Here is a 20,489-nt window from a genome sequence, read left to right as displayed (position 1 = left end):
TGTAGCACTCAGAATTTCTCTGTTACCTCACTAGCTCACACACAACCTTTACTAATTTGTTTAAAAAGTTTAGTTAAGTTTTCTTATCTATTTGAATGGTGGTTCTGTCTTTCTCCTGATGCCACAGGTGAGTCAGTGCCCATGCTCCTTCTCTTCTGGGAGAACCAAATCATAGCTTCGATTTCAAGAAAATTAGTATGTAATTATAGTGTTTTATATACAGTTCTGGTATATTACTTTGCGTTTTGATATTTATAACTTTTATACCTTTACTTTGCACCTTTAGTTATAAAGTAAAAACAAATATTTTAGTGATTTTACCTAATTTGCTTATATTTCCTAGAGCATAATATATTAAACCAAATTAATTTCTTCTTAAATTTTCAATGCATAATGATCAAACTGTTTCTATGTTTTCATAGTTTCTTTTTTTTAAAGTTTTATTTATTTATTTTAGAGAGAAAGGGTGAATGTGTATGAGCAGGGACAGGGACAGAGGGAAAGGGAGAGAGAGAATCCTCAAGCAGACTCCCTACTGAGCATGGAGCCTGACGTAGGGCTTGACCCCAGGAACCCAAGATCATTATGTGAACCAAAATCAAGAGTCGGCTGCTTAACCGACTGAGCCACCCAAGCACCCCTCTTTTGGTTTCTGTTTTAAACTGATACAATCTGTATGATCATTTATTATATAAATCCTACAAAGTATTTGATTCATTGGGGCACCTGGGTGGCTCAGTTGGTTGCATCTGCCTTTGGCTCAGGCCATGGTCCCATGGTCCTGGGGTCGAGCCCCACATTGGAATCCCTATTTGGTGGGGAGTCTGCTTCTCTCTCTCCCTCTGCTGCTCCCCATGCTTGTGCTCTCTCTCTCTGTCAAATAAATAAATAAAATCTTAAAAATAAAAAAATAAATTAAATAAAATTTTCAAACTTTCGGGATGCCTGGGTGGCTCAGTTGGTCAAGTGTCTGCCTTCAGCTCAGGTCATGATCTCAGAATCCTGGGACTGAGTCTCGCATCCAGCTCCTTGCTCAGTGAGGAGCCTGCTTCTTCTTCTCCCCCTGCTTCTCCCCCTGCTTGTGCTCCCTCTCTCTCTCTCTCAAATGAACAAAATACAATCTTAAAAAAATTAAATAACATTTTCAAACTTTACCGAGGCCTGTGCAGGTCCCAACCTGTCTGTGGTTTGGGGTTGTTGTCTGCCTTATAAAGCAAAGTAGAGGGTTTGTCTTCTGGGAAGAAAAATTTGTCTTCTCCTCTGAAAATGCCTCCTGCATAGAGGTCTTTGGCATCTTCTGGGAATAAGGAACCACAGTTGAGGCCTCATGAGTCTGAGTTTTCAGCTGAGGTAGAGAAAGGAGAGTACTTACAGCCAGAATGTCCAGAGTTGAGTGTAGTTACATCCAGGACTCATTACTGTTAACCCAGCCTGGGCTTCATGATAGTCATAGAAATGGACTCCTTACCAATAAAATAATAATAATAGTTAAAAAAATAAAATAAAATTTTCAAACTTTTACCACTGTGAGATATTATATTGGATATTACTTTTTTTTAAAAGATTTTATTTATTTATTTGACAGAGATAGAGACAGCCAGCGAGAGATGGAACACAAGCAGGGGGAGTGGGAGAGGAAGAAGCAGGCTTCCAGCAGAGGAGCCTGATGTGGGGCTCGATCCCATAACACCAGGATTTTTAGCTTGTGTAATTCTGGGATAATTTTTGTAAATTTTAATTGCAATGAATGGTTATGGATATATGTATGCTTACATCTCTAGTATATTTTGGTTTATGCATTTTAGCTATTATAATTTTTCTGTTATTTATTTTTACAGAAACATTTATTAGGTATTGGATAGAACTTGCATTTCTATTGTTGGATCAAAGAGCAACACATGTAAACAGGGCCAAAGCATTCCATATGGACATATAGTAGAGATAAAATATATATCTTTAGGAGAGAGATGTTAAGATATCATTCCAGGCTAAAGAAAGAATTTGAATAAAGCCTAATAAAGTGCAAGAATCATCAAACCAATGACAAGGGCAAGGGTGGGTATTTAAAGAAAACCAACACAGAAGAAATAATGAGGTTATATTGGGAAAATAGGAGACAGAATATTCAACATTTCAGTGTGGCCTGTAGAGTTTTTGAATAATAATTGCAAAATGGGCCATGATGAGAAATAGTCTGGGCTGGTTTCTCAGCAACTCTTCCCTTCCTCATAGAAATCCGGGAAGAGGTTTGCAAGCGGTATTTTTAGAGTACAACATTTTCTTTGAAATATATTCCTTCTACCAATACAATCACTAAAGTAAAGGGTTTGTTGTGCATCTTGTGTGAGAGCTACATACTTCTGCCTGAATCTTTATTTTTAGCAACAGTGTTGTGTCCGTATATACTAAATAAATAATTAATATGCAATCCTTAAACATATCTTTGAAGAGAGTGTAGAGTTTCTATACAGAAGAAAAAGTAAATATATTATTCACACACCCCAAATTCAACAAAGGTAAAAAGCAAGGATTTTTTTAAAAAATTTTACATCAACCAATACAATTAACCATGTGTGTGTTTGTGTGTGTGTGTGTGTGTGTGTGTGTGTGTGTGTATGTATTTTGGTTAAGAGAATTGCTGAGCAGTAATTTAGTCAGATAATGAAATGTACTACCTTCTTTTATATTTTTGAGATGGTCAATGCATATTTACATATCTAGAAAACCTAAAAGGTATGTGTATTTTGATTATGTTATTTCTACCAAAATCACCCCTGATAACGTTTGAGCACCAAAGGAATAGATTTAACCTTATATCAATCCACACTAGGAGAAAAATATTTTCAAAGATAAGCATCACTTATTACTAATTTTTTCATAACTATGCCCAATTTTTAGTTCAGTTTCATCATGCTATGATTACTAACAACTCTCAATAAAGAACTGCACAACCTACTACAAAAATAAGCAGAAGGGGAATAATCTGATATTCATTTGGTATGTGGAGTTTTATCTTCTTCATAAATTCAAGCCACCCATTCATTCTTTCATTTGAAAATATCTATTAAGTACCAGAAACTATGCTAGGCACTGAAGAGATAGCAGTGAGTGAAACTGACTAAATCCCTGGCTTCCTGCATATCCCATTTATCCTTGAGTAAGGCAGAATATAAAGAAAGTATATAATATATTCATTAATGATATGTGCAATGGTGAATAAAATAGAGACAGAAAGGAAAATAGAATGTATATGTGTGATGAGGGACAATTTTATTCATCAGTAAAGAATAAACTAAAAAAGAATTTAGCAGCATCCTGATGCAGGTAAGGGGGCAAACCATTCACAGATATCAAAGAGACTGTAGGCAGTGGAGAAAACAAAGAAATGACTTTGGTTCAGAAGCAAGCCTGATCTGCTGATAAAAAACAAATAAAGTATCATCAGAATTTTGGAATTTACTGGGATAGGAAGGTGTTAAAGGGTCTGCACAAAAGGATCAAGTGATATGACCGTTTCAGTGGGGTCATCTGGTAGCTTTACAGAGTATAGTCTGTTGGCAAGCAAGAGCGTTCGCATTAGCTGGCTAATGAGTCATGATAATGGCCTGTTTCTGTGTATTTGTGTGAGGACAGTAGAAATGGTCAAATTCTAGTATATTATGAACATAGAGACAGCAGATTATCCTGATTGATCAGATGTGAGAAAAAGCAAAGATGATTTCAAAGGGTTGTGTGTGTGTGTGTGTGTGTGTGTGTGTGTGTGTGTTTTCCTCCTGAGCAACTGAAAGGATAGAATTCCTATTAACAAAATGGGAAAGAGCAAGTTTGAGGGAAAGATCAATATTCCAATTTTGGTCAGGTTCATCTTGCATGCTCAAAATAAGATAAATAGAGGGAATTAGTAGAGATATCATATGGACAATTGGATGCACAAGTCTGAAATTTCAAGGGAAATCCAAACTGAAGATGTAAAGTTTGGGGTGATTAACATCACATATTTTGTATCAATTTCATTATATTGGATAACATTTTTGAGTCAGTGAGAATAAACTTCCAAGTGAGGAGAAATAATCCAAAGAAGTCCAAGGGCAGAGCACATTTGAGAGTCGGGAGAAAAAGAATAACTATCAAAGGATAATGAGAAGGAAATAATCAGATTCCATTCACAGTCATGGGTTACTTTTAAATTGTCAGACATTTTAATATGATACACTTTAATCATTGAAAATGGTATATTGAATATTATATTCCTGCCACAGATGAAGAAAATAATTTGGGGGATCATCTTACTCAAGATCACATATTTTAAGTAGTGAAGATTATATTTGAATTCTGGTAGTGGAATTTCAAGTCAAGTAAATTTTATTTCACACTATTCAAGTGACCGTTCCTTCTGCATTTGTGTCTTTGGGTCCACTAGATAAAAATATCAACTCTGAACTCTGGCTTAAATATTGCATCACAAATTTGTGTGTCATCCTTGCACAAGGGCCATGCTAATCTTTTATGTATCATCCCAATTTTAGTATAGGTGCTGTTGAAGCGAGCACTAATATTGCAAAAACAATATCAACCAGAACAATTTTGTAAGAATCATCAGAGGTGAAACACAAAACCAATAATTTTGGAAAGATTTAGAGGTGGGTAAAAAGGATGGGAGAATTTGAAACAAGGAAAGGGGAATGGCAGGGAATATGAAAGCTTGGGGCTCTGTAAATGAAAAGTAGGCCTGAATATGTTGTTCTGTAGAATTCCTGGGTTGTCAAGGATCAGGATGCGACACTAAGTTTCTGAGGCATAGAATACAAACATGATGTCTTTGTTAGCTATGAGATGAATAGGACAAAAAAATGTGAAGAGCCCAATATCAGTTTTAACAAAAGCTTGAAAAACAATTAAACACCTCCTAGCTAGATAATGGAGTCCATACTGATTTAAAGATACAAATAGAATCCTATGATACGGACACATCTCTTGTTTTTATGTTTCCTACTTATCCTCAAGTGCCATGGTTCTCTCCATGCAGGAATTTCAGAATCTCCATTTTATCCATTTTAGAGCTTCCTCATCCCTGTGAGTGTTTCATGTCAATTTTTCTTAGTATTACGATATAGATGCCTAATATTACAATAGATGCATCAATGAACTAAGAAGTAAAAAAAAAAAAAACAAAAAACTTTCACTTAACTTTTCAATATTCATTGCTAAGGATTTTTTCTAGTCAGAATAACTTTGAATGTTAATAATTTATATTATGGATATGATTTTTTATAAAGAATTATTATGTCTTGAAAATAAACATGTGTCTAGGATTTAGGTCTAAATAGACCCTGTATGAAAAAGATGAGTTGGTGGGATGCCTGGGCGGCTCAGTTGGTTAAGCCTTTGGCTCTGGTCATGATCCCCGGGTCTTGGGTTGAGCCCCGCATCGGACTCCCTGCTCAGTGGGGAGCCTGCTTCTCCCTCTCCTTCTGCTGCTCCCCCTGCTTGTACTTGCTCTCTCTGTCTGTCAAAAAAATAAATAAAATCTTAAAAAAAAAGAAAAAGATGAGTTGGCAAAGTTATAAAACATCTCATCTTCTCTATTTGATATCTACCTATAATATTTCTGAGTTTTATAATATCAATTTTCAGATGTGTATGGCACAATGATGTCTCATAGAGCTTAGTTTATCAATATTTATGAATACGTTTTATGGGTCATAAAACTTGCTAAAAGTTTACAAGGACTAAAGACAATAAAAATATTTCAGAACAAAAGTGAAATAAGAGGGGCAAGCTATGCTATGGAAAATTCTAGGGCTGATGAGAAGTTAAGTATGATTCCAGAGTACTTAAAATCCTAGTAAAAGTACCTGTGGATCATGATGGGCCCTCAACATAACCAATCCTATGACATTGGAAGGACCATAAGGAAAATGCTTACCTACTCTGATTCTTCTTGACAGTACTCTCTATCTGACGTTATACTATTTGTACTGGTACAAAAACCTGAGGAGATCATCTAACATCCAAGATCAAGAAGTAGACTCTGGAATATGATGGACTGTTGCCCTTGCTTTCCATGAGTACTTTTTGTTTCATACCAATAGTTCTTAAGCATAGTTCATGAACACCAGGGGTCCCTGGGATAATTCCTTTTTCTGAAAGTAAGAACTAGATCTTTAAATATATTCTCTTTTCTCCTTAACTTTCTTAAAATAAAGAATTGAAGGGAAAGAAAATCATGTTCTATAAAGCATTTGTTGACTTGAATAACAATCATAAAGCTGTGAAAACAGAAAGTCCTCTTAAATTCAATTATAGATACCCTAGTAGTTCTTTGCAGTCAGCTCTTCCTTTGCATGAATTATCTTTTCAAATTGAAATGTATTAAAAGAAGAAAAAGTGATTGTTAAACAAATCTACATGCATTAAGCAGAGCTTTTTTTTCCCCCTATGCTTTGAAAAATTCCCCACACTGTATTGGGGTTTGAATAAACAACAATATTTATTAATTCACAAAGATTTATATAGCTTTGTGATTATGGACAGGGAAAAATATGAGAAAAGTCAAAGTTTGCAAAACAAAATCTTTAAAATAAGCAAAAATTTCACATCACTCAAAAACATTAAAGCTTGATGCTTTGAAACTCCAAGTGCTAAGCCTTGGGCGTAAAACAAGAAAAGGATGAGGTTGACTGAATAAAACACTGAGGACTTCAGAGGGGAGGGGGTGGGGGAAGGGGATAGCCTGGTGATGGGTAGTAGGGAGGGCACGTATTGCATGGTGCACTGGGTGTTATACGCAACTAATGAAGCATCAAACTTTACATCGGAATCTGGGGATGTACTGTATGGTGATTAACACAATATAATAAAATAAAATTAAAAAAAAAAGAGGTAGAAAAAAAAAACACATTCGCCAATAGTTGGCAGTTTTTGAAAAGGTTAAGATATGAATGTTGGGCTTTATATACGTATAAATATGTATTAATGCTTGTCTATAAGTATTTAAAATTATTTAGAGATACCATTCTTCAGGAAAACAGAAAATATAAAAAATATTCACAGATTGAAAACACAATAAAAGAAACACTAAATGCAATATTTGGGACAAAATATCTATGCTTGTGATGGCCTTTAAACGTTTAGAAAATGTTTTAAAAAATACATTTCTTGACATTGAATATTTAGGTAGAATTTGAAATTTAACTTTTGCTTTTACATTAAATGCAGAAAAGCACTTCCTTTCTCTTAATCAAATGCAGTTTTACGCCTACAAAGCAGCGTTCAAAAAAAGCAGAGCTGTCATTAGAAAGCCAATTAAAGAGGGAGACTGAAATTCTACTTGTAAAGAGAACTTGATAGGACAAATGTAGGATCTTGCAGCTAGGATTTTAGAGTCAGACCTTGAGTAAAAAGGGTCATTGGAGCCCTTATCAATGCATTGTCACTTTGGAAGGTGTCAATTAGGACTGTCATTCTGGAGGATTCTTTAATTTATTTGTGTATGCCATTTATTAAACTAAAAAAAAATTGTCAACCAGACTTACTGTGGTGATCGTTTTGCAATATATACAAATACCAAAACGTTATATTGAACAATTGAAACTAATATAATTTATATGTCAGTTATACCTCAATAAAAACAAAGAAAGACCTAAAGACAATTTATCAAGACAGTTATAGAAAAGCACTATTTCAGTTGCTGTCTTTCCAAAGGCAGATTTTTTTTGGACCAAATCAAGAATTCTGTGAAACGTATTTTATTATGTGAGAGTCTCAACACACATTGGACTGGCTCCTCTTGGTTTTACGGCTTCTCACTTGCATTCCATGTTACTACTTTTTTTTTTTAAAGATTTTATTTATTTATTTGAAAGAGATAGAGACAGACAGCGAGAGAGGGAACACAAGCAGGGGGAGTGGGAGAGGAAGAAGCAGGCTCATAGCAGAGGAGCCTGATGTGGGGCTCGATCCCATAACACTGGGATCACGCCCTGAGCCGAAGGCAGACGCTTAACCGCTGTGCCACCCAGGCTCCCCCCACGTTACTACTTCTTAATTCTACCCACTTTACTCTTAATTTCGTCTTAAACATACCCTTATTTCACTGTTATTTATTTTTGGTATAAGGTGTTGTGATAGTTTTATTATTTCATAATTCTTTCAACAGCTGGCATAGTTTCTCCCAATTAGGGAATTCTCTTTATTTTGGGGGGAGTACCTTTATAGGTTATTAATTTGGGAGCGAGGGCCTCAGGGGCTATGCTGGCTGGGAGCCAGTTGAAAAAGAAATGTTTGTGGCTTCTCTGTATACAACAAGAGAAAGATGAGTTTTATCCAAAGAATGAAGGTTTTCTGGTTAGAAGAGGGAACCAGCAAGATTGAGGAAAACCGAAACAAGGTGATATTAGGGACAGTGAATTATCACTCTCTTCCCCACTCAATGCACTGAATGAAAGCTGACAGACATAATTTTAAGAATTGTGATGACTCCAGCTCACATTTCCAAATATTTGCAGACATGAAGTAAACCTCATCCCTATGCTATTCCGGGTCTTTAAATCCTGCCATATGTTCTTATGTAGTATAGGCATTAATGTTTTGTGGAATATGAAGTAGGGCTGAATTTCACACCTGGGTATATTCTATGTAACAGGCAGAACATACTTCTATCAAGAAGCCAGAGAAAACCACGAGAATATAAGTGCATTGGGAAATTGCAGAAATGTTATGGGAATGTTAAATTTTCATGGTCTATGAAATTCTACCAAGTTTTTTTTAAACATGAGGAGTATGCCTAAATATGATTTTTAAAAATCTGTATTTTCCTTCTCTGGATGTAGCTTAAAAAGTGGCACTCAGGAAATAATGCAAAAGGGAAAAAAGGAACCAACTGGTTCAAAATTCTCATTTAGTCTGTGGTTAATTTATCTCATTTATGTGTCCAGATATTGAACTTCAAAAATCCAAATACATGTATTTCAAAAAAAAAAAAAAAGCCTAACAAATTAGCATAAATGCTCTCTTTCTATTTTGAAAAATCCTAATTTACTTTTCAGCTCCAAAATAAGTTACTGTCTCTCACGACATTCATTTAAATGATCATTGGAAGAGTTATTCTTTGCTGAATGCAAGTTATCCATTTACTCATTCAACAAATATTTACTGACTGTTTCCCACATGCCAAACGTTGCTGTAAGGGTTAAGTTCACAAAAATGAAGAAAACATATTCTTCATCCTGTATGTACTCAGTAACTAGTAGAATGACAAGTAAACAAAGTTGTTTTGTTTTTAAGCAAATTAAAGCATGTTTCATAGCAATACATGTAGTAGAATCTGATTTGTTAGAAAGTGTAAAAACATGTAGATACAAATTCTTGTATGAAACACAAAACACTGAATGTGGTGGGAATAGGGGCAGGAAGGGAAGATAGGAAGACTATTACTTTTCACTTTATACACTTTATATCTTTCTGTACTGTTTAGAGGTATTTTTGATGTGTGTGAATGTGCACATATGCATATACCTATTATATGTAAAATAATATAAATATTATATAAAATATAATATAGAATGTACACAATATTGTGTATATATATATATATATACACACACACACACACATCAAGCAAGCACTTCTTACAAATTAATTGAAGTCTGTATTCACTGACAATTCCTTATTCTTTCCTGATGTTCCAGAATACCATCCAGGATATCATATTGCATTTAGTCATCATGTCTTCCTAGACTCCTCTTGGCTGTGACATTTTCTTAGACTTCACTTTGTTTTTTGTGACTTTGACAGTTTCAAGGATGACTGGTCAGATATTTTGTAATGTCCTTCAATTGGCATTTGTCTGATAATTCCTTGTGATTAGACTCAGGTTATGGATTTTAGGGAGAAAGCCACAGACGTAAAGTGCCATTTTCACCACATGTCAAAGGTACATACTATCAACATGGGATCATTGTTGATGTTAAGCATCTTGCTGAGATGTTTTTGTCTGGTTTCTCTATGATAAAGTTACTCCTTTTTGCCCCTTTCCACAGTGTATTCTCTGAAAGGAAGCTGCCATGCACAGCCCACACTTCAAAGCCTGCGTTATTCCTGGAGGTCAAGCTCAGGAAAATGTGTGCATGTGCAGGGTGGAGGGTGTGGGGAGCTAAGTGTGTGTGTGGCAAGAAGACTAAGACTCCCAAGAGTTTCTTGCTGTTACTATAAGTCACACTAAGCCTCCAGCAATTTGTCAAAATTGCCATTTCAGTGTTCCTATTGTTTATGGTTCTAACAGTTTTTGCTTCATGTGAGAGGATCTCAGCTACTACTCTCTGGAGTCTTCTAGCTGTCTAGATCTCAGGTTGCAGTTTTCCCTGCAATCTCAGTTTATTGATAGGTCTGAGAAAAGTCCTTGAGTGTTGGTTTGTCCAGATTTCCCTTATTGTAAAACTGGTGTGTTGATTTCCTAGGGTAGTGTGACAAAGTATTGCAGAGTTGGTGTGCTTAAGTAACAAATTTATTTTTTCCCTGTTCTGGAAGCTAGAAGTCTGAAATCAAGGTTTCAGAAGGATTGATTTCTTCTGAGACCTTCCTCCTTGGGCTCCAAGTGGTCATCATTTGTCTTCTCCCAAAGTCTTCGCATGGTCTTCCCTCTGCAAGTATTTGTTATTTCCTCTTCTTACCAGGATGTCAGCCAGTCATATTGGATTAGGGCCCACCCTAATGATCTCATTTTAACTTAGTTACTTTATCTCCAAATATAGTCATAATTTGAGGTACTGGGAGGTAGAATTTCAACATATGAATTTTGAGGGGACACAATTGAGACCATAGCAGATAGCAAAAACAATTTTCAAGTTTTTTAACATGTTGGAGCTGAAACAGGGAAGTGCCAGTAAGCAAACTTTTAATGTCAATGTTCTCTGTGCTGTGTTCAAGTGCGCTAAATATTATTAGCAGAAGATCCACAGTGAATTATCATGAAATTGTCTCTATTAGCTGGGGTTCTACAGAGACAGAGAACCAATAGGAGATATATATCTGTACTATTCCTACATCTATCTACTATATCTGTCTATCTGAAGAGATTTATTATAAAATATTGGCTCAGTTGATTATGGAAACTGAGAAGTCCCACCAGCTGCCCAACAAAAAGTGGAGAAGCTCAGGAAGATGCATGGCACAGTTTGAAGTCCTGAGAGCCAGAGAACCAATGGTCCTAATTTCAGTCGAGGTTTGAGATCCAGGAGTTCTGAGGGCAGGGGAAAGTCGATGTCTCAGAATCAGAACCAAATAATTCATCATGATTATTGCCAAAGCCAAAGAGGATGATCTTTTAAACTAGAGAGGAATATGACTATACTGTCAGGAGCTGAACTCAGTAGGGAGGGACAGTAAGCTGCCAGGTGTCAGAATGGCCAATTGAAGCAACAAGCCATAAAGTATGAAGCCTTTAGTCACTTACTATGATGATATAAGCAAGTCATAAGACGAAAAAAAAAAAAAAAAAAAGGAAAGCCAACTGCATTTTCTCCCATCGAACGGTATACTGGTGAAAGGTCATATGGATCAGCATACGCATGGGGATTGTTCTCCTTTTGAGGGAGCCATGAACAGAAGGCTATGCAGTTTTATGGACTCTGGGGAATTGGCAGAGGGAAGAGGTAAGAGTGTAAAAGACTGGGTACTGAGTTAGAGTTGGGTTAAGTATAAGGTTCCTCCCTTCTCCATCATAAGAGGAACTTAGGAAGGTTCAAGAAGACCTATTCCCATGGCCTCAGATAAAGAGACCTAGGGGTGAAGGCACCTGGACTAAAATTGCAAATATGGAAGAGAGTGTGGCAGTCTCCAAGGGCCTATTTCTTTGACTTCAACTGTCTTCAGAAATGGTGATACACTGGCTGTGCGCCAAGCCTGATATGAGGAAAATCTCCCCCTTCTGCCCCCCGCAGCCTCCCAGATAAAGCCTTTGAAATTGCCTATGATCAAGCCAAAAAAATCACATGTAGGTTTTTAACTAGGAGTCAGACTTCTCATACGTCAAATTATCTCCAAAGGAATTGAAACTTCAAAATAGAAGCTATTATAATCTTCAATATTATGAAGGCTAAAAATAATAAAGCACATATTTAAAAATAGTTTTTACTTTCTTGAAAGATTTGGTTATAATGCATAGGATACCCTCATCAAGTGCTTGCAATATGCTTTCAAATACAGCAAAATTACTAAGATCTTCAGAATAGTTATCTTTAAAATCAATGAATGCACAACTGATTTTCATTTGGAATTGGGAAAGGAAATTTGGGAACAAAATTTGATGAATTTGGGAATCATTGAGGAAACCAAGTGAACTCAAATAAGTATCTTTTTATTGCAGTACAATGAGTAAATAAGTAAATAATCTATATTTCAAAAAGCAGTAGTTCTCAAACTTCACCTTTAAAAAAGCTTGCAAAAATGCTTATTATGGTAACAATTGAAGACCTTGATCAGTATATCATAGGTAAAGCCTAAGATTCTGCATTTTTATAAACTAGTTGAGATAATTCTTATTTACATAGCCTTTAGACTTTGGGAGACATTTCCATGTGATTGATTGAAAGGCAAAATTATATTATTCCAAAATGAAGGGAAGTAGTTTGAGATGCTGGAAAAAATAGTCTAGTAGCTTTTAGTAGTGTCTGATCTGAGGTCTGCCAAGGAGTTTTGCTAAAAAAAATTACCTAAGTAATCTCCTGAGGTCTTAGTTTCTTCATTGTTAGAATATGTTTAATTGCACAATTTCAGTGTTTCCATTGAGTCCTAAAATTCTATGTGGATAACTAAATAATGATATTATTAGAAAAGTCCTTTTCCTACTTTTAGAATCACTCAAAATCTCACAAATCTGTGATTTTTTTTTCAAATTTTGAATTGGCACAGTTTTATTTAAACTATTTCTTGGATTTGAGAGGCATTCACAATGTTTGTACACAAAGGATGCATTCCAGGAAATGGAAGTGCTCACCACTCTATGGACTCCTTCTTTTTATGTCAGAGTGGCCTTTGCACTTATTTTTATAGTTAAAAGGGATAACAGATTTTTCATGAAAGAGCTGGACAGTGAAAGATTTATTAATTGATTATAACAATTGATAGTTATGACTATCTCAGGTTTCATTTTTATTTTCACTTCTAACAAGTGAATTATAAACAATTATTTTCTTTCATAGAGTGAATCCTGAATTCCCAAATGAAAAAAAAATGAGTATTTGGTACAATAAGGTTTTTATTTTAATTTATCCAACTGATTCTATTCCTTTCAGAAACAATATAGAGATACGGTTAGGTGCAAAATGTTCAGATGTCAAACTGCCCCATTAAGGCCCAAATTCTATAACTGTCTTGCTGAAAAATATTGGGCAACTGCTTAATCATCTACAACTCAGTTTTTCAGAATCTATAAGATGGGGCTACTAAGGGGGGCCTGGGTGGCTCAATTGATTAAGTGTCTGCCTTTGGCCCAGGTCCTGATCCTGGAGTTCACAGATCGAGCCCCACATTGGACTTCCTGCTTCTCCCTCTGCTCCTCACCCTACTCGTTCTCTCTCTCCCTCTCTCAAATAAATAAATAAAATCTTTAAAAAAAATAAGGATGTTAATAACGATGGCTTTGATTTGCTTTTCTGTAATTTGATCAGAATGTTTCCCACTTAAAGCTTACCTTTGGCTTATAGAGCATACACTCAAATATATTTTGAAGAAATCTTGATCAAATTCATACATCGACAAGCAAGGATAGAGAGCATTATGCTCAAGTACACTAATTTTCCAAAACAGTACACTTAAACTCAGTTAAGTTGCCGGTCTTATTCAAAGTCATGCAAGTGTATTAGGACACAGGAAACCAAATTTGTTCCGTTTCTAAATACTCACCACTGTAGACTAAGTTGTATCATTTTAACAAAAGTAGAGTGCTGAAAGGAATCTAATATTCTTATAAGAACTGGCCATGGTGCTACGGGTCAGGTTAATTTCTCAAATTTCATTATTACCTTCTGCCTGTAGAAAAATCTGCTTGAGACAGCCCAAACAATTGACACCCACAATTTTCTGTATTCACAGAAACCACAACATAACAAAAGCAAGCATACATATATAACAAAACTGTGATCATAATGGCACACCCCTATAACCTAATGTCTCACAGAATTTCAACAAACAAACGTAAGGATTTATAAGGATTTGTTAAAACAAGTTTCTGCATAAGTAACCTGCAGTGCCCTGATATGACCTTCCCCAATCCATAATTCTGTGCATATGATGAGACATCACCTTTGTGAGTATGACACTTTACATGGCAGACATAATTAAGGTTATTAGTCAGCTGACTGTGAGAGAAAGAGCATTAGGGTTCAACTAATCATGTGAGCTATTTAGAAGAGTTTTCTTTGGCTGAGGGCCAAAGGAAAACTCAGAGAGATTCAAAGCAGGAGAAAGACATCAATCATCATCGGTGATTTGAAGATGGAGAAGGCAGCCACATATGCAAGAATGTTAATGATCTCTAGAAGCTGAAAAGAGCCCCCAGATGACAATCATCAAGGAAACAGAAACATGAGAACTACAGCTTTAAGAACTGGATTCTGTCAACACTTGGAAGAATGAGATTGGAAGGCGATTCTTCCCCCAGATCCTCCAGATGAAAGCCTACTCACTCACTTAATTTTGCCTTCTGAGACTAAAAGTGAAGAACCCAATCAAGCCTGCCCAGAGTTCTTACTTGAAGATCTGTGAGCTAATAAATGGATGTGTTTACAGCTGTTAATATATGATCATTTGTTATCTGGCAGTAGAAAACTAATACAGAACCCTTGGCATTCAAGCACGTGAAGGACATCATCAACAGGATATGATTCTCAGTTGGCCCACAAGCTGGACCTAGGCAGTCAGAAGCTCCTCATCCTCTCCCTTGTCCTTGGAGCATACCTCTTATTTACCATTCTTATAGCTGGAGCCATTTCAAAGACACAGCCTTGAGAGAATTATGTGTTGTTGAGAGCATCTGGACTCTGTATATGACTAAACCCTGTTAAGGCCTCTATATAAACTTTAAAGATTCTGGTGGGTGAATGTGGAGATATACTCACCTTGAGGGTCACCCAACATAGGACTCGTATTTAAGTTCCCCTGCTTATTAAAACTGCTACTTACTAATCCGACATGGCCAGCCTTTCTTCCATTTCTCCCTACCCTCTACGTATGAGTGCTAGTTTCAAATTTCACGTGGGTAACTCCCCAGGTTGTGAACCAACAAGACATTCTATGTGTTTTTGCTGTTCCACTTAATGCAGAAGTGGAGCTGTGAACATCAGATGGCACCTGTACTACTGGTATAATTAGTCCTGCTTCATGATGCCCATACATATTGGCCTGAGACTTCTATTATACAGTTAAAGTTCTGACAACATTCTTGGGTACCTGGCATCGTGGCAAGAAAATTTGAGGTTTCCTTCTTTTTGTGGTAGGCACCTATGCATTTGGTCAGAAATTCTTCAGGTCAAATAAACAACTCATCTATTTTTTTTTTTTTAATTTTAGTGAACTTGGAGAGGTTGGTTAGCCTCTGATAGACTTTGACTTTTTATAAAATGTAGCTAATAAAGTCTATGTCATAATATTTTTTGAGAATACATTGAAATATGACATGTGTAAGGAAATTATAGCAAAGTCTTAAATGTAGAAACTAGCAGATGAATATTAGACTATTCACTGTACAATTAGTTCACCTTTTTTTGTCTGTTAAAAAATGTTCATCACTGAATTGTTTAAAATAAGGCTATTGCAAAGTGTAAACGAGAGATGATAGGTTAATGGGTCCGGATGGTGCTGGAAGAACTAAAACTGTTATTATTTGCAGATGACATTATTTTATATATAGTAAACTCTAAAAAATTTAAAAAACAGTTAGAACTAATAAACGATTTTAGTAAGTTTGTAGGATACAAAATGAATACAGAAAAATCTGTTGCATTTCTTTTTCTTTTTCTTTTTTTTTTTTTTTAAGATTTTATTTATTTAACAGAGAGAGACAGCCAGCGAGAGAGGGAACACAAGCAGGGGAAGTGGGAGAGAAAGAAGCAGGCTCCTAGCAGAGGAGCCTGATGTGGGGCTCTATCCCAGAACGCCGGGATCACGCCCTGAGCCGAAGGCAGACGCTTAACAACTGCGTCACCCGGGCGCCCCTCTGTTGCATTTCTATACACGTATAATAATGAACTATCAGAAAGAGAAAATAAAGAAAAGCGTCCCATCCACAATTGCATAAAAAAAATGAAATACCTAGGAATAAATTTAACCAAGGAAGTGAAAGCTTGTATATTGAAATGTATAAAACATTAATGGAAGAAATTGAGGAAGACACAAATAAATGGAAAGATATTATGTGCTTATAGATTGGAAAAGTAAATATTGTTAAAATGTCTGTGCTCCCAAAGCAATCTACATATTCAGTGCAATCCCTATAAAAATTCCGATGTCAGGGGTGCCTGTGTGGCTCAGTCACTTAAGGGTCCGGACTCTTAATTTCAGCTCAGGTCTTGCTATCAAGGTCATGAGTTCAAGCCCCACATTGGGCTCCATGCTGGGTGTGGAGCTTACTTAAAAAAAAAAAATTCCCAATAGCATTTTTCCAAGAAATAGAACAAATAATATTTGTATGGAACAAATAAATAAACAACCAACCAACCAACTAAAGGAATCTTGAGAAAGAACAAATTTGGAGCATCATGCTTCCTGATTTCAAACTATATTACAAAGCTATAGTAATTGAAACAATACAGTATTGGTATAAAAAGACACATTGTTCAGTGGAATAAAATTGAGAGCCCAGAAGTATATCCATGCATATATTATCAATTAATTTACAACAAAGAACTCAAGAACATACAATGGAGAAAGAATAGTCTCTTCAATAAATGGTATTGGAAAAACTGGTCAGTCACATGCAAAAGAATGAAACTTGATCACTATCTTATACCATATACAAAAATTAACTAAACATAGATTAAAGACTTGAATGAAAAACCTGAAACCATATAACTCATAGAAGAAAACTTGGGCCATAAGCTCCTTGACATAGATCTTGGCAATGATTTTAGGAATCTGACACCAAAAGCGAAAGCAACAAAAGCAAAAATATGCAAGTAGGATTATATTACACTGAAAAGTCTCTGCACAGCAAAGGAAATCATCAACAAAATGAAAAGACAGCCTATTGAGTGGGATAAAATATTTGGAAATCATATATCTAATAAGGGCCCAATATTCTAAATTTATAAAGAACTTACATAACATTAAAAAAAAAAAAGAACTCATACAATGCAGTAAAAACAACAACAAAAATCTCATTAAAAAATGCGCAGATCTGGGAGATTTTTCCAAAGACATACAGATGGCCAATAGATACATGAAATGATGCTCGGTATCATTAATCATAAGAGAAATGCAAAACAAAATCACAATGAGATATCACCTCACACCTGTTAAAATGGTTGTTATCAAAAGAGCAAGAAATATCAAGCATTGGTAAGGATGGTGAGAAAAGGGAACCTCTTGTCCACCATTGGTCAAAATGTGAATTGTTGCAGCCACTGTGAAAACCCTATGGTGTTTCCTCAAAAAATTAAAAGCAGAACTACCCTATACTCCAGCAATTTCATTTCTGGGTATTTATTCAAATAAAGCAAAAATGTTAATCCAAAAAGATATATATGTAATGTTCATTACAGCATTATTTGCAATAGCTTAGATATGGAAACAACCTAAATGTCCATTGATGGATGAATAGATAAAGAAATTATGGTATATACATACAGTGGAATATTATTGAGCCATAAAAATGAATGTAATCTTGCCATTGGCAAGAATGTGAATGGATATTGATGGCATTTTGCTAAGTGAAATAAGTCAGCTACAGAAAGACAAATACTGTATGATCTCTCTTCTGTGTTAAATCTAAACAAATAAATTTTAAAAAGTTGAATGTAGGCAAGAGATGATAAGTACTTGGGCCCTGATGCCACTGATAGAAATGGAGAGCATGGGCTGAACTAAAAGATACTGAGAAAATGAGTTTCTCTGGATTTAGTTATAATTTGTGTACTGGAATCAGGAAATTGGCAACGATTGTTCATAGGTTCTGAACTTGTGCAACTGGTGTCTTAAAAGTACTATTTATGTATTTTGCATGGAAGGATGACTTGGTTGGCATATATGCTGGTTTTGGTTGCAGAAATGTTAAATCTGAGGTATTTTAGAATCTAAGAATTAAAGTCATCAAATAGAAAATCCACCATTATTAGTGATGTTCACTTAAATATTTAGGTCTCTAATAACTCAGATAGACAAGAAAACCATACACAACCAAATACGGTACACCATGTAACTGATCACTAAAAATATGAGTTATTTTTATAGTATTTTCAAACAAAGCTATACAAAGAAGAAATAAACTTTCTTCTTCATTTCTTCTAAGTAAAATTGGTTGGTGAACACTTAGCACTCTAGGTTATGTCAAAGAATAAAACAACAAATAATGGATGGGGGCTTAGAAAAAGGTGTAAGGTAGGTGATATTTGAAAGGTGCCAAAGTTTTAGACAATTATAAAGTTTGAGATCACAGTCCACACAAAATTGCTGTTACTCGATACCACTTCTTGCAAGTGATACCACTTACAAAATTTCCCATACCACTCTCAGTTTTAATAATTCGCTAGAAAGGCTTGCAAAACTTACTGAAAGCTGTTTTATGTATCATTATGGTTTATCACAGGAAGGGATGCAAATAAAAATCAGCCAAGGGAAGTGTACAGAGCAGAGTCAAGTAAACACTAAACATAGAGCTTTCATTCCCTACCCCATGGATGAATGTATTACTCTCATGGCATCCATGTGTGACAGCATGCATGGAGAGTTGCCAATCAGGAAAGCTCAAACGAGACTTGAGGTCCAGAGTTTTTACTGGGGTTCCATTATGTGTGATGATTGATTAGTTGATTGCCCAGGTGTTGATCTCAGTGTCCAAGTCAACTCACTGTGTGACTCAAAACCCCCACCCTAAGTCATATTATTGATCTTTGTAGCATGATCAGCCCCCGCCCTGGACAAAGACACTATTATCTGGCATGGCATTTAGTTTAGAGATTACCTTCCAGAATCTTAGGGCAAAGGCCAGATCTCTTTTGGGACAAAATTAAATGTTTTATTATACAAAGATTTCACAAGGAAAAAATATGGGCACCTGATTATTTTACAAAATTTACTAGCATCTTGGTTTAGTATGCTGTGGTATAAATGTGACAGAGTTCTTTAAAAATTCCTTCAATACTATTAGAAAGTCTGGCTGACATAAGGTATACATTACTTTACAAGCTCAGAGTAAATGCATACATTATAGACAAACTGATCATAATTTATCTATCAGGTTAAGTGACCGTATCATGTAATTTGCCTCCACTGAATTCAAGCTGCCTCAAATCAATTGGCTAGTAGTGTTATGAAATATTTTGCAGTTTCTAACTTGTTTTAAATGTATTTTCATGTTGTTAATCAGGCAATATTCACAGTCAAATGGGAGAAACCAGAAACCTCTGTTAAAATATTAGGAAACTCATCTTGCCTACCTCTTACCCCCATTTCAAACTCTGGTTGAGCCAGATTAAGGTGCAGTACAAAATCACTACCTAGGAATAGAGAATTTCATCTGGATTACTACTGGCGTATTATTTTCTGACATCTCTCCTACCATTCAGATTCCTAGTGCCTTCAGTTTTCACAAAGACTTTCATTTGCTAGAACAGATCTCCTTAGTCTTCATCAATCTCTCTCTATGCCACAATGGATTCATTCATTCCTTCTTTTATTTAGCAAATATTTATTAAATGCCAATTATATGTATTATGCCAGGATTATAAAGATGCATTCCTCACAGGTAATATTATGATTCAGTGAAGGAAAAAAATATGTGAACACATATTGCATTGCATTTAAATGAGATTTTCATTTAAATCTCATAGTATTCATTTGACTCTATTATGTTTTCACCCCAGGGTCCTAAAGGAAAGAGGGACCAACATGATTGGGATTGACATCAGAAATGTGTACAATTATCCTTGGCCCAGGATGATAAAAGGAAATTTACCAATCCAAGTTTTGGGAGAATTTGGGGTTAAGTATTGGAGGTGAGAGAATGTAGGAATAGAGGATAGGGTAATGGAACATTCTACTGAAGAAATCACATCATCATAGTGGTGGATCTGGAAACAGGTATTCTGTTTGCAGAATTTTGAAATGTCTAGTTTTAATGATTAAATCAAGGGAGATAGGGGATAATTCATGAGTAAAGAGAAATAGGTTACTGCTACACGTGATGGGGAGCCATTGAAAACTAAAGACTAGCATGATCAGAACTGTGTTGGAAAGATCAAAGATTTCCATTTTCATAGGATAATAGAAGGATGATA

The 20,489-nt window shown here is 35.6% G+C and overlaps 1 non-coding gene across 1 annotated transcript; it reads right to left on the bottom strand.

Moving 5' to 3' along the window:
* Positions 1-4,447: 4,447 nt before the first annotated feature.
* On the bottom strand, positions 4,448-4,550 carry LOC117804556. The gene has a single exon (XR_004629032.1). It is a non-coding gene; the product is annotated as a U6 spliceosomal RNA (small nuclear RNA).
* Positions 4,551-20,489: the final 15,939 nt, after the last annotated feature.

This window comes from Ailuropoda melanoleuca, chromosome 11 (genome assembly GCF_002007445.2).
Source record: "Ailuropoda melanoleuca isolate Jingjing chromosome 11, ASM200744v2, whole genome shotgun sequence".
Lineage (NCBI taxonomy): Eukaryota > Metazoa > Chordata > Mammalia > Carnivora > Ursidae > Ailuropoda > Ailuropoda melanoleuca.
Note: the sequence above shows the minus strand (reverse complement) of the source record. Positions and strands in the feature narration are given on the sequence as shown.